Consider the following 12,117-nt stretch of genomic DNA (forward strand, 5'->3'; position numbering starts at 1 on the left):
AATGCTATTCCTTTTCATTTGATTATGGATTTGCATGCAATTAATAAGGTTGTTGCTCCACAGTTTTCTATTTTGCCTGATGTTACCACAATTCCGACTATGATTCCAGCCACGGCTACACATTTTAGTGTTGTGGATTTGAAAAATGCTTTCTTTAGTATCCCTGTGCATGTTGATAGCAGATATATGTTTGTGTTCACCCTAGGGGGGCGCTCGTTCACATTCGCTCATGTGCCACAAGGGTACACTGAGAGTCCAAGCATCTCTAGCAGAGCGTTGAAAGAACAGCTTGATACGCTTGTGTTACCTTCCACTTGCACATTGTTGCAATATGTTGATGATTTACGTCTAGCTGCTGATTCTGAAGTTGCTTGCAAAGAGGGCACTGTGTTGCTCCGTATTCATTCAGCAGAGCATGGGCATAAGGCTTCCTTGAAGAAGTTGCAGTACTGTCGACAGGAGGTCGCCTATTTGGGCTATCTGCTCTCCAAGAAGGGAAGAAGACTGACACCTGAACGGATACAAAGCAACTCTGATATGTCTGTTCCAAATACACAGAAATAGGTCAGAGCTTTAATAGGCATGGCCTCATATTGTAGACAGTGGATCCGGAATTTTTCTTTGTTGATAAAACCTATGTTGACACTTTGCCTTTACCATGGAACATGGATTGCCAGAACACATTTGATCTGCTTAAGGCTGCGCTGTGTTCAGCACCAGTTTTGGGCAGACCAAATTACAAAAAGGGCTTTGTTTTGTATGTGAATAAACGTGATGGATGTGCTTTGGCTGTTTTTGCACAGGAACATGGGGCAAGAATAGGCCGTGCAGCTATTTTTCCTCGCGTTAAACCCTGTTGCATGCGTTTTGCCAAGATGTTTGAGGGCAGTATCTGCTACTGCTGAATCCGTAAAACGAAGAGAGGGTATGTTTTTAGGTTATCCTTTAACCGTGATGGTACCTCACTCCATAGACGTTCTATTAAACAGAACGCAGACACAACATCTCACATCAGCCCGATTAACACGATATGAGCTGATTCTATTTGCAGCGCATATCTTATTAAGAGATGTTGTTTATTGAATCCAGCTGATTTATTGCCTTCTCCACAAAGAGAAGGATTGCAGTGACGAAATGTCACATGATTGCCTATTTATTACAGAACAAGAAACTAAGGGCAGAATTGATTTAATTGATACACCATTAAAGAATCAGCAAGGTGAGGTATTCTGTGATGGCTCCTGTTTTAACCTTTCGGATGGTACATCCACCGCTGCTTATGCAATCACCACGTTAAGCACTACTGTGGAGACTAAACGATTCCGCATAATTCTGCGCAGGCCGCAGAGATTATTGCGCTAACCAGAGATTGTGAAATTTCTGAAGGGCTTAGTGTAGATATATATACAGATAGTCAGTACGCATTTGGGGTACTTCATAATTTTGGTCGACTCTGGGCTGAGAGAGGATTCTTGACCTCACATACAACAAAAATTCAACATGGCACTCTGATAGTCTGGTTGCTGTCAGCACTTGTGCTTCCTACGCAACTAGCAATAATGAAGTGTGCTGCATACCAGAAAGTGACGGACGATGCAGGAAAAGGGAACACTTTTGCTGACAGAATAGCCAAACAGACTGCTATTGATTTGCACTCAAAGATGCACGTGCTCGATCCAACAAGATGGGTTACTGATACTTGTATGACGGACAAAGGGATTAGCTGTATAAAAGAAATTCAGGCTGAAGCTACCCCAGAACAAATGAAACAGTGGGCTGAGGGTCCAGCGGGTCTAGATGATGAGGGTCGTTGGGTGGATAATGAGAAGCAATGATGGATGCAACACAATGCCTATGTCACTGCTATGGTCACCATGGCCCAACACAAATATGTGCCAACAAGATTTGCCAACAGTTATATCCTGTCTGGTATAACACTAATATCCATATAATTGCTGAAAGTTTTATCCAGAGATGCATGATATGCTTACAACATAACATTGGGAAGGGAACACTGACACTGAAGGCCAGTTTTGCCCCCCCCATGCCTTTTGAGGTGATCCATTTTGACTTTATTGAGATGGAACGTTGGCAAAACTATAAATATGTCCTAGTTGTGATCTGTGCCTTTAGCAAATGGGTTGAGGATTTCCCACTGAAAGATGCCACAGCAATGTCAACGGCAAAAACCATGCTTAAGGAATATTTCCCTAGGTTTGGCTTGCCGAGAGTAATTTGATCTGATAATAGTAGACATTTTATCGCTGCTGTCATCCTGCAAGTATGTGAGGGATTACAGATTGATAAACGGTTCCACTCGGCCAGACATGGTCAGAGTGCCGGCCTTATGGAACGCCACAACGGAATTCTAAAGAACAAAATTGCCAAGGTGCGTGCGCACAGTAATCTGAAATGGTATGACGCTTTGCCAATAGCCTTACTATCAATGTGGACGACCAAAAAATCAAACACAGGGCTCTCCCCCTATGAGATTGTCATGGGGAGACCAGCCAATGTATGGAATGAACCGAGGCCCAAGCAGTTGAAAGAAATTGAGTACACACCTTTGTCTGACTATTGTGATCAGTTGACTCAAAACTTTTGATTTACCAACAAGTACGAGCAGCCCTCCATTTAAAATGCGAGGGATCAGGTAATTGACTCTGACCTGGTCAGTGGATCCTGGTGAAGAATTTAAAGAGGGGCACCTGCCTTGCACCTTGTTGGAAAGGACCACACCAGATCCTTTTGGCTATGCAAACCGCAGTACGAGTGACCAGAAAGAAACACTGGATCCACGTGACATATGTGAAGAGGATTCCTTTTCCTCTGCCCTATGATGAAGGGGAGGAGAAGGGAATTGATGATCCTGATGCTCACAATGCGCCTGCTTTGATCGACACCAAGGGTGTCACAAAAGTCCTTCCTGAGCCTGTAGGGCCTGGAAGATTGTTGTTTCTTCTTCAAAAGTCCTTCCTGAGCCCGTCGGGCCTTGGGAGATTGCTGCTTCTTCATTTTCTCCTTCACCGTCGATAGATCTTATTTCTGCTTCTTCAACTTCTTCAGGAAACGACAACACTTTGTTCACCGACCATTCAGTACACAGAGTTGTAAGGTACAATCTGCGATCACGGAACAGGATTTAGATTTAGGGCCTTCTGCCATTACATTATGTAATAGAATAGGAAAGTACAGCTAGGATTCTGTGCCCACAAGAAACCCACAAGAAACCACAGTTGAGCCAGTCCCTCTTCATTCCTCTGCTTCATACAATAAGAGGCAGGGACCGGCAAAGTTACCTTCAATCAAGATAAGCAACGTGGTTAGGTGCCACCCATGGATGAACTAAAAGAGCCTAACAGTGAGGCTTCTTAACGGACGCTGAGAAACTATGCCTATTTTAGGGGCCACACGTACTGTAAAGGATCTTGATCATTTTGCTGATAATGAGTCTGCCCATCAAGGGTCATGGCTCCCAAGGACCAAATGGATACTGGAATGTTGATAGGACTAATCTCAATGAGTTTGAAAAACGAGTTTTAGCACCTTTATGATGTTCTCTGTTTGCGAATAGGAGCAAGCTAAATGTTGCTTCTATTAGGCCTTCTGATAGACTCTCCAGACCTTTCCAATCAATGATTACCTTTAAAATGGCTCCTATAGGTATTCGAGATGCCATGCCTCCTTCCTATACTGTTAACCATAGTCCAAACTCTGTTCCATTTTGCATATGAGGAGAGGGTTCCCAACCAATGGTTACATTTGAGGGATGTATGAATGTGTGCTAACTAGTGAAGATAGACCTCTATATGTAGGAGATCCAATTTACTTTGTTTGCGGTAATGAGGCATATCCTTGGTTGCCAAGAGATTGGGAGGGTACTTATTATTTAGGTATACTATTACCAGGCCTATATGTTGCCACCACTGCTGAAGTTTCTAGAACTCGTCCCAGGTGGGATGAGGATGGTGACACTGCCTCACAGATTCTGCGTGACGTTGCTAAATCATTTTTGCCATTTTGGGGACAGATAATAAACTCCCAAGTTATTAGAAAATTGGGTAGGGTTTTAGAGAAAACCATCAATGAAACCACTGACATCCTATACAGCAAGACACTAGAGCAAAAGGCTATTAGATTAGTGGCTCTTCAAAATAGGATGTGGTTGGGTGTGCAAAATGGTGGGATCTGCATGTTGTGTTTTTGTACTCGATTCCTCCCCCACCATATTTAAGGCAATTAAGAAACTGCACACCTTAAGTACTGAAGTACACATTCGAGAGGTAAACTGGGATATTGGCACATGGTTTTGAGACTTGTTACGATCTTGGGGCTGGAAAATCTTTGCGGTTCTAATGGTGATCCTTGGCATAGTACTGTTGTGCTGCTGTTGCATACAGTGCCTTCCTGTTATTTGTTCTATGATAGGGGGAAGTTGTGCACAAGTGGTTGGTAAACTAGAACCTAAGACACATATGCCCAGAAAGATTACTAATGCCTTGGTAATGCAGGACATGGCTATAAAGGAGTTAATGGCGATCAATGTTTTTGAGGATAGCGATTCAGGATGTTCTGACGATGATACATGGTTTTTGGATGATACTAATGTTTGAGTAATGCTCTTGGCTTAGGCCAAAAGGAGGGTTTGTAAAAGTATATTTTGCATGAATACCGTCTGATAGTAAACATTGGCCTAAGTACATTCGTATCGCACTGTAAATCGCATTTGAATGAACCTTAAATAGGCTGACTATGGTGCCATTTTAAGTTATTTGCCATTTTAATTGACTCCTGCTTTCTGTGCCAAGTTACAATTCGTGTTTTTGGCTCCAGCAGAGCAAAATTAACTTTGTCCTGTGTCAACGTAGATAAACATGCTGAAGCTGCTAAGGTGGATTGATTGTCCTGCACTAACGAAACCTTGGAGTTAAACAAGAGCCGTGTTAATCAGTAATTTAGATGCCATCTGTACCAACAGTGTCTTCCCCGTTCAAATAGCGAAATAGAATGATGATTAGCTGAACATGTGCTTTTGCAGAAATCTTTGTTTTCACTCCTTGAAACTTAGCTGACTTTAAACTTAAGAACAAATGGTAGAAAAATATAAGTAAATGAAATAAGGACTATTACCTTTGTGTCCAATGTTTGAAAAACATATGAAGTGTTTAACAGAAAACAACCAGCTATTCAAGAATGTTTTAACATGTATTAGTTATGTGGAAAGTGTATGTACCCTAGGTAAATGTGTTACACGAAGAGGGGCTGAACGATGTGCCCAGGATTGTGAGACAAATGTATAAATACTCATGTTTTTGAAATGTCCAGCACTCTCTCATCTCACAGTGTCTGCTTGCACACATTGTGTGGTGTTTGAGCCAGACAGCTGCTTTGCTGAAATAAAGTGTATGTGTACCTTAGTACTCATGACTGGCATATTTCTATTATGTGGTCTGAAGCCTTGATATTCTTTTAATCTTTCATTGGTCTATAACTCCCATGATCCCCCAAAATGGTTATAAGGGATAGGACTGACAGCAGTTTTAGTCAAAAACATCTGTAGAGCCAAAGGTTGCAGACCACTGATTGTAGGGTGATGAAAGCTTTGCTTTTGGTTCCTAAAAAAGATCAGACTTGCTCTTTTCACTGGTACCAAAGGGTGAAATTCACCTTGTTATTACCATTCTCCTATCTGAGGACCTAAGTGACACTTTTAATTTTGAATGATTGGTGGGGCATCTGGCCTCCTTTTATCGTTACCTATCGGGGAGTCTTAGAGGACTGATCAGTACTACATTCAAGAATGTCATTTTCTGTTTTTGTATATACTGCATAAAAAGTATTGCATTGTTCTTTATTGTGTTCTGTATGCAGAAAGCATGTTTGGGAAAGTTGCAGATGTATTTAATATTGTAGAAACTGTGTGCGCTTGTTGAACCTCAACATGTAGCACACCTTTGCAGTACCTTGTATGTAATGTCCAGGCCTTGTAAATTAAATGGTAATGGTGTAAGAACATAGGCTTTTGATGATAACTAATACCTCATAATGTTGTGAGCAATGGCAATGACTACCAGTGGTATGAGTACCTAGGTTTTTAACAGCAATATCTGGATAGCAATATCTGGAAATCGCTTGAATTCTTGGACTTTTGATAAGAAAGCATGGTCTATGGTTGCAATGACATCTATATCACATGAGTACCTGAGGATATTGTGATGGTGCAGACATTACCAGTGACGCGTAAGGCCCTGCCCCTGCCTGTTCCCAAACGAGAGCAAACATATAGAATGAGAAAACTAGAATAAAGTATCATTTTGTGTATGCCACTGCCATGTAGAATGTAAAACAAGTGCCATTTGAGTTAGTTTGCCACACTGTAGAGAGCTAGTTGTCACATAATAGGGAGGGCTAGGTTGCTGAATACAAAGAGAAAGAATGTAGTAAATTGTGGTACGCTCATTTAGTTAGGACATACATATATAAAGCAGGATTATAAGTGACAAGAGAAACACTGTGTTGTCTCTTTGCAAGGGCCTGCACAGTTAATTGTCAAGAAAGCACAGCATTGCAGTTTAAATAGCTTAATAGGGATTTTTGTTGGTGCACAATGGTGTCCAGATGACTGGAGGTGCCAAGGCTAAGAGAAAGGGAGAATAGCTGAAACTGCACGAGTAGGCCTTTCCCATGGGTTCCGTTCAGATAAGTAACAATAGACTTTGTTTTGTTGCTAGCAGACAGAAACATATGAAGTTTAATTGCCAGGTGCATGCAGTAACATTGTCAATAACACACTAGCAAGGCACATTCACGGTGCCCCAAATGGTGAAAGCAGTTCAACGCACACACAAAATATTAACAGGTTGGATAAATTGAAGCTAAAGGTTTCATACACTGGCCTCACACTACAATGAATAAGTTATATAAACACCATAATCCAATTAGATCAAACACCAGGAGGCAGAACAATATAGCAGAGGGAGTATGTGATGAGCAATCCAAGGATTAGAAAACTGTCTGGAAGGTAGGGGCCCATTGTGGGATGATGAGAGGGGAGAGAGTTTGATAGTTCTTTGGACAGGGCAATGTTTTGATCTCTCCTTTCCCACCAGAAATTAATTGGACTGTTGTGGCAAAGTGCAACACCCAAGGCCATATCAGTGACAGGCACAAGTATTTTAATGTTGTCAGCAAGTTGCAATGCCAACCAATGAGAGCAAGGTCTGATGATGTCTGGGACATGATGCCTTGCATAATAGGTGAGACACTGTGCGCACTCAAAGATAATGATAATCAAATTGCAAAAAGAAATGTACATAAGAATTTATTTGACTTTATTGTAAAGCTAATGTCATTTTGTAAGTTTTGCCAGGAAGTAATTGAGTACCTCTGTGGACCTTCAACCAGCCGCGTGTGTCAATAAAGCTGGTTTCTTAGTGCACCTTGGTTTGCTCCCTTCTTTTGATTGCTGTGGATTTTTGGTAGCAATATACATTTGGAGACCCCAGCAAGATTTCCAGAGTCCTTGGAAGGGTCGAAGGCTCCTAGCCACACCCAGTGGATGGTGGTGTTGGCCCGTCGAGACTGTGATCTGTGCGCACAAACGAGGAGGTCGACAGGCACCGAGTTCAGCGAGAGTCCTGCCCAATCATGCAGGCGAACACGCTGGACCCAGGGAAGTGCAGGTAGTTGAAAGTTGTTTGGCATTTTAAGACCTTGGAATCCTAGGGCGTGAGTATACCTGTGCACGAAGAACTATAGCTGTGTACATATATATGATTTGTTGTTTGTTTAATTATTGGGGCCTAGAAGAAAAGGAAAAATAGGTTTTTCTGGTGAACTAGGGAGTAATATCCTGTTGATGTGGCCCAGAGAGACCATGTGGTTGTAGAAGTAGAAATGATAAAGAGATATTGAAGAAGAGAAAACCCCTATTGTATTTTGGGAAGACAGCATTGCAGAGTATTAGTATTGTGAAGAAAAGAGGATATTCCTTGAGGGGAAAGGAAATACTGTGTAGCGTAGGATGGTCCCAAATATGAGAAGAGGACCTGGTTGTAAAACAGTGGTGTTTTGTATAGTGAAAAATAGCCCCTAATTTCAGGGGTACCTCTTAAACATACAGGTACCCCTAATCACACTCACACCAGATTAAAGTTCACCCCTCTAGGGAATTAAGGCCAAGAGTCTTATCTTACAAGGATGACAAGTTTATTCTATACAGACTTGAGCATAGGAGCAAAGACCTCTGCCGGCTGAACATGTCCCTCAACCGTCCCATTCTCCTGCAGACTGGAGCCAGACCGGTGCTTATATACTCTTAATTTGCTATAGTGGCATCTCTGGATATGGGCATGGCTCAATCCAAAACGGTCCTTCTTCCCTACAAGAGGTGCTGCAGTCTTCCTTCCTTCATGATCGGATTTCCGTTTAGGACATAGTACTTAACATACTGCTAGCCTATGCAATAATTCACTGTATCTCCTGCTTTTCATCATTTTGCTACATTAAGAACATTTATATATAAAAACATTTCCCCATCATTCTCTCCCTATTTCATTCATTCTCCTCATATTTTTATCTGGTCCAGTAATTCCTCTTAAAACCTTGTCTTCCATAATTCTGCATGTCGTGCATAGAGCATATACAAACCCATTTTAGCATACATGGGTTTTTGACAGACAGCCAACAGCTGCTGAACCACTTTGTGTGCTCTGCCAGAGTTACTCGGTGATGCAACACCGCATGAACTCTGCAATCTGTTTTTGGCACAGGCCACATTCCTTTTGGCAGGGAGCCTGATGCTCTCTATCGTGCTTTGAGAAAAACTAAAATAGGATTTAACATTTACCAATTTATTCAGCTAATAGTTATTTGCACCTTATATTTAAATATTAACTGCCTTCTTTTAATGCCCCTCCTCAACCCCTGGTATCTTGTAGTGCCTAGAAACAGTTAACATAAGTATTCCCTAATTCAAAAGCGCTTGGGAATGAAGGAAGGCACTATCTTCTTCCCAACAATAGTTATTGGTTGTTGTATAATTTGATAGAGAACAATTTTGTGTTGAGGTGAGTTGAAGGTTATGATGATATATTGATGTGTTTGGAAGAATGTGAGTTGGATTGGAATTTTATTTAATGTGTATAACATAAAAGGTGGGAAGGTGATTTGATTAAGGGGAAAGGAAATAAGGTGATTAATTCAGCTGGAACAGTGTTGATATATTGAATTGGTAAGTAAAGTATATTGTATATCATGGATTCCCCGCTGGCACACATGTGCACATCCCTCCCCCAACATTGGGAGAAAATTGTTAAGTACCATACAGAATGGGTAGAGGAAATTGCAGGTAAAATGTTTAGGCCATGGCCTAGGGAAGAGGGTCACACACAGAAAGTACTGCAGTATACCCATTGGATCACCACTTATAAAGGAAAGAAGTTAAGAAACAGATTAAGCATTCTAAAACTGTAGAAGAATTTTGAGGAAGAGGAGGAAAGTTAGTAACATGAAACATGACGAAAAAAGCTTGCTGCCATCTGCTCCTCCTCCTCCGCAATGTTTTTCAGCTTCAACCCAGTCTGGACAGTTTCTGTTAAACCAGCCACAGGATATACTAATCCCTGGTTTATACCCCCTGATGAAGACAGTGACAAAAGGACAGGACAGATAAAAGAGGACACACAAAGTTCTCTTGCGCTGCAGGTGGAGAATGATATATGGTAGAATTTAGAAGACCAGACGCGAGAAGCACAGGAGGAGTTAGAGAGAAATAGGCAAGCAATAAGGGAAGGACAGTGAACATGGACAGATCCAGATAAATGGAGAGCAGGACAAATTATGTTCAAAATATACAGCAGAGCTTTTGTGGAACCCCCAAGTGAGTCAACAGAAGTTATGGTACAGAGGCAGAGGGGGGGACCGGCCTAGCGGGCCAGGTAGGACGAATGAACGAATAAGGAGCAGAGAGATAAGGATAATTTAATAGCTAAGTTGCCGTCCCTTGGAGCAGGGGCGGGCATGTAGATTCATGAACTGGAAAGATAACGGCATGAATAACGTTAGCTGTGGGGGGTATGAAGAGGTTATTTGCTTCGATAGTTGGAGACCAGGCAGATGACCCTTGGAAAAGGGCAGGCTATGCAGGGGTGAGAGTGAACAGTAATCAGCATGATGGCTTGCCATTTAATAATTGTAGGGTGAACACGTGGAAGGCATTAAGAGTAATGTACCCAGATACATCATACTTGACTGGCATAATGATGCAGAAAATGAAAGCAGATGAGGACCGTGCACAGTATATTGAGGAGATGAAAGTGAAATGGCGTTTCGAAATGAGAGAGGGATAGGATAAAATAACCCTACATTTTATCAATTTGTATGCCCAGGTCTTACTGACAGTGTGCAAACTCTATTGCAAAAGGTAGCAGAGAGAGAGAGATGAAAATGTGGCCCGAAATACAATTGCATATTGTTCATTGCTGCAGATTGAAACAGGAGAATGAAAGGAAGAAAGTAGAGTCAGGAAGCAAAACGAGTGCAAAAGAAGTTGGTGAGAGCAGTGAAAGGAGCAGTGATTACTAGCACATGAGAAGAAAAACAGCAGTAGGGTTATAAGCAGGCAGCACCAATGGGATTTAATGGAGGAAGTGGGGAACATATGTATTTTCCCAGAGGGAGAAGGAAATGCAGGGAGAAAGGGGAGGTGAATTTGCTCATGCACATGGAGGAGGATTTGACAGAGGTAGACCTAGATTTGGTGGCTATGGGAATTTTGGGGGACAATGTTGGACATGTGGGATGACAGGATATTATGAAAGAGTATGCAGAAGCAGAGGAATGGCATCATATGGATTGGTGCTTCAGGGTCACAGAGGAAGGGTGACACATTTTTCACACTCTCCACTGCAGCAAATACAGTATTCCTATGATATACCGCAAGCACAGAAGATGCCATATGCCCTGACAAATAATTTTGACTATACACAGCAACATACATAGCCCCCAGTTCAACAAAAGCAACCAAATACTTTACAAGTACAATCAGAGCAGACAACACAACCATTGGACACAAATGTGATACCAGTAGGTGTTTCAGGGAGTGACATATACGGGAGGAAATCCCTTTTTATACACAAGCACAAGCATGAATCCACAATAGGACGGCCCACAGGGGGCTCTGGTGTGTCCATTACTATCAGTAACTCTGGACCCAGAAGATAATCCAAGCGTGGGAGTGAGGCTAGGGAATGGGACATTCTCTTTCTTGACACAGGGGCGACTAGGTCCTGTGTTACAGAGGGGGAACTCCCGTTGTCAGACAAGATTACGGACTAACAGGGATTTTCTGGGGCTATGTTAACAGTTCCATTTACAGAAGACCTACCAGTTACATTTGGGTCACGTACACTATCAGTACCTGTGCTATATTCACAAAGCACACCAGTAAACATCTTAGGAAGAGATTTAATGGGCAAACTGAACATGACCATTTTATTTACAGAGAAATGCATGGTGTGTTCCACACCAGGTATTCATTGTATGCATGCCAAAACATTTATTAAAGTGTTTTATGGCCAAAGAGTTATGAGAAGAGTGCCGTTTCCTGCAGAATTGTTATTTTATGCAGTACAAGTGCTGTTGGGATGGGCCCAAAGATTAAAAGACAAACTATTATGCTTGCCTACAGATTATTTGTTTAGGTCAGAAGTATCAACAGATCGGCAACGAAACACAGAGATTACAGTTCACACAGACGCAGCAGTGGTGATGGAGAACAGAGTGATTTTGCATGCTACAGATGAGGAAGGCATTGAAATGGCACGCCCTTTAGGCGATTGACCCATCACTGTGATTGACTGACGTTAATGACGAGCAATTGTTTGAAGATGAGGACGATGATGTGTTTATTTTTCAGATAAACATTCCATGCCAATTGAAAATAGTGTATAGAGTTCCCCGCAGAACATTGTATTGGCTACAAAGGTGTCACCATATTACCACCAAAACTTTGAGAGAGTTTCCAGAGAAATATGGACCAGTAATCTTCATGATGTAGGTCTCCTTAAAAGCATAGGAGTTGTTAGGATTACAATGAAGAACTGAGCAATATTACAC

This window comes from Ambystoma mexicanum, chromosome 9 (genome assembly GCF_040938575.1).
Source record: "Ambystoma mexicanum isolate Mex_15411 chromosome 9, UKY_AmexF1_1, whole genome shotgun sequence".
In the NCBI taxonomy this organism is placed as follows: domain Eukaryota; kingdom Metazoa; phylum Chordata; class Amphibia; order Caudata; family Ambystomatidae; genus Ambystoma; species Ambystoma mexicanum.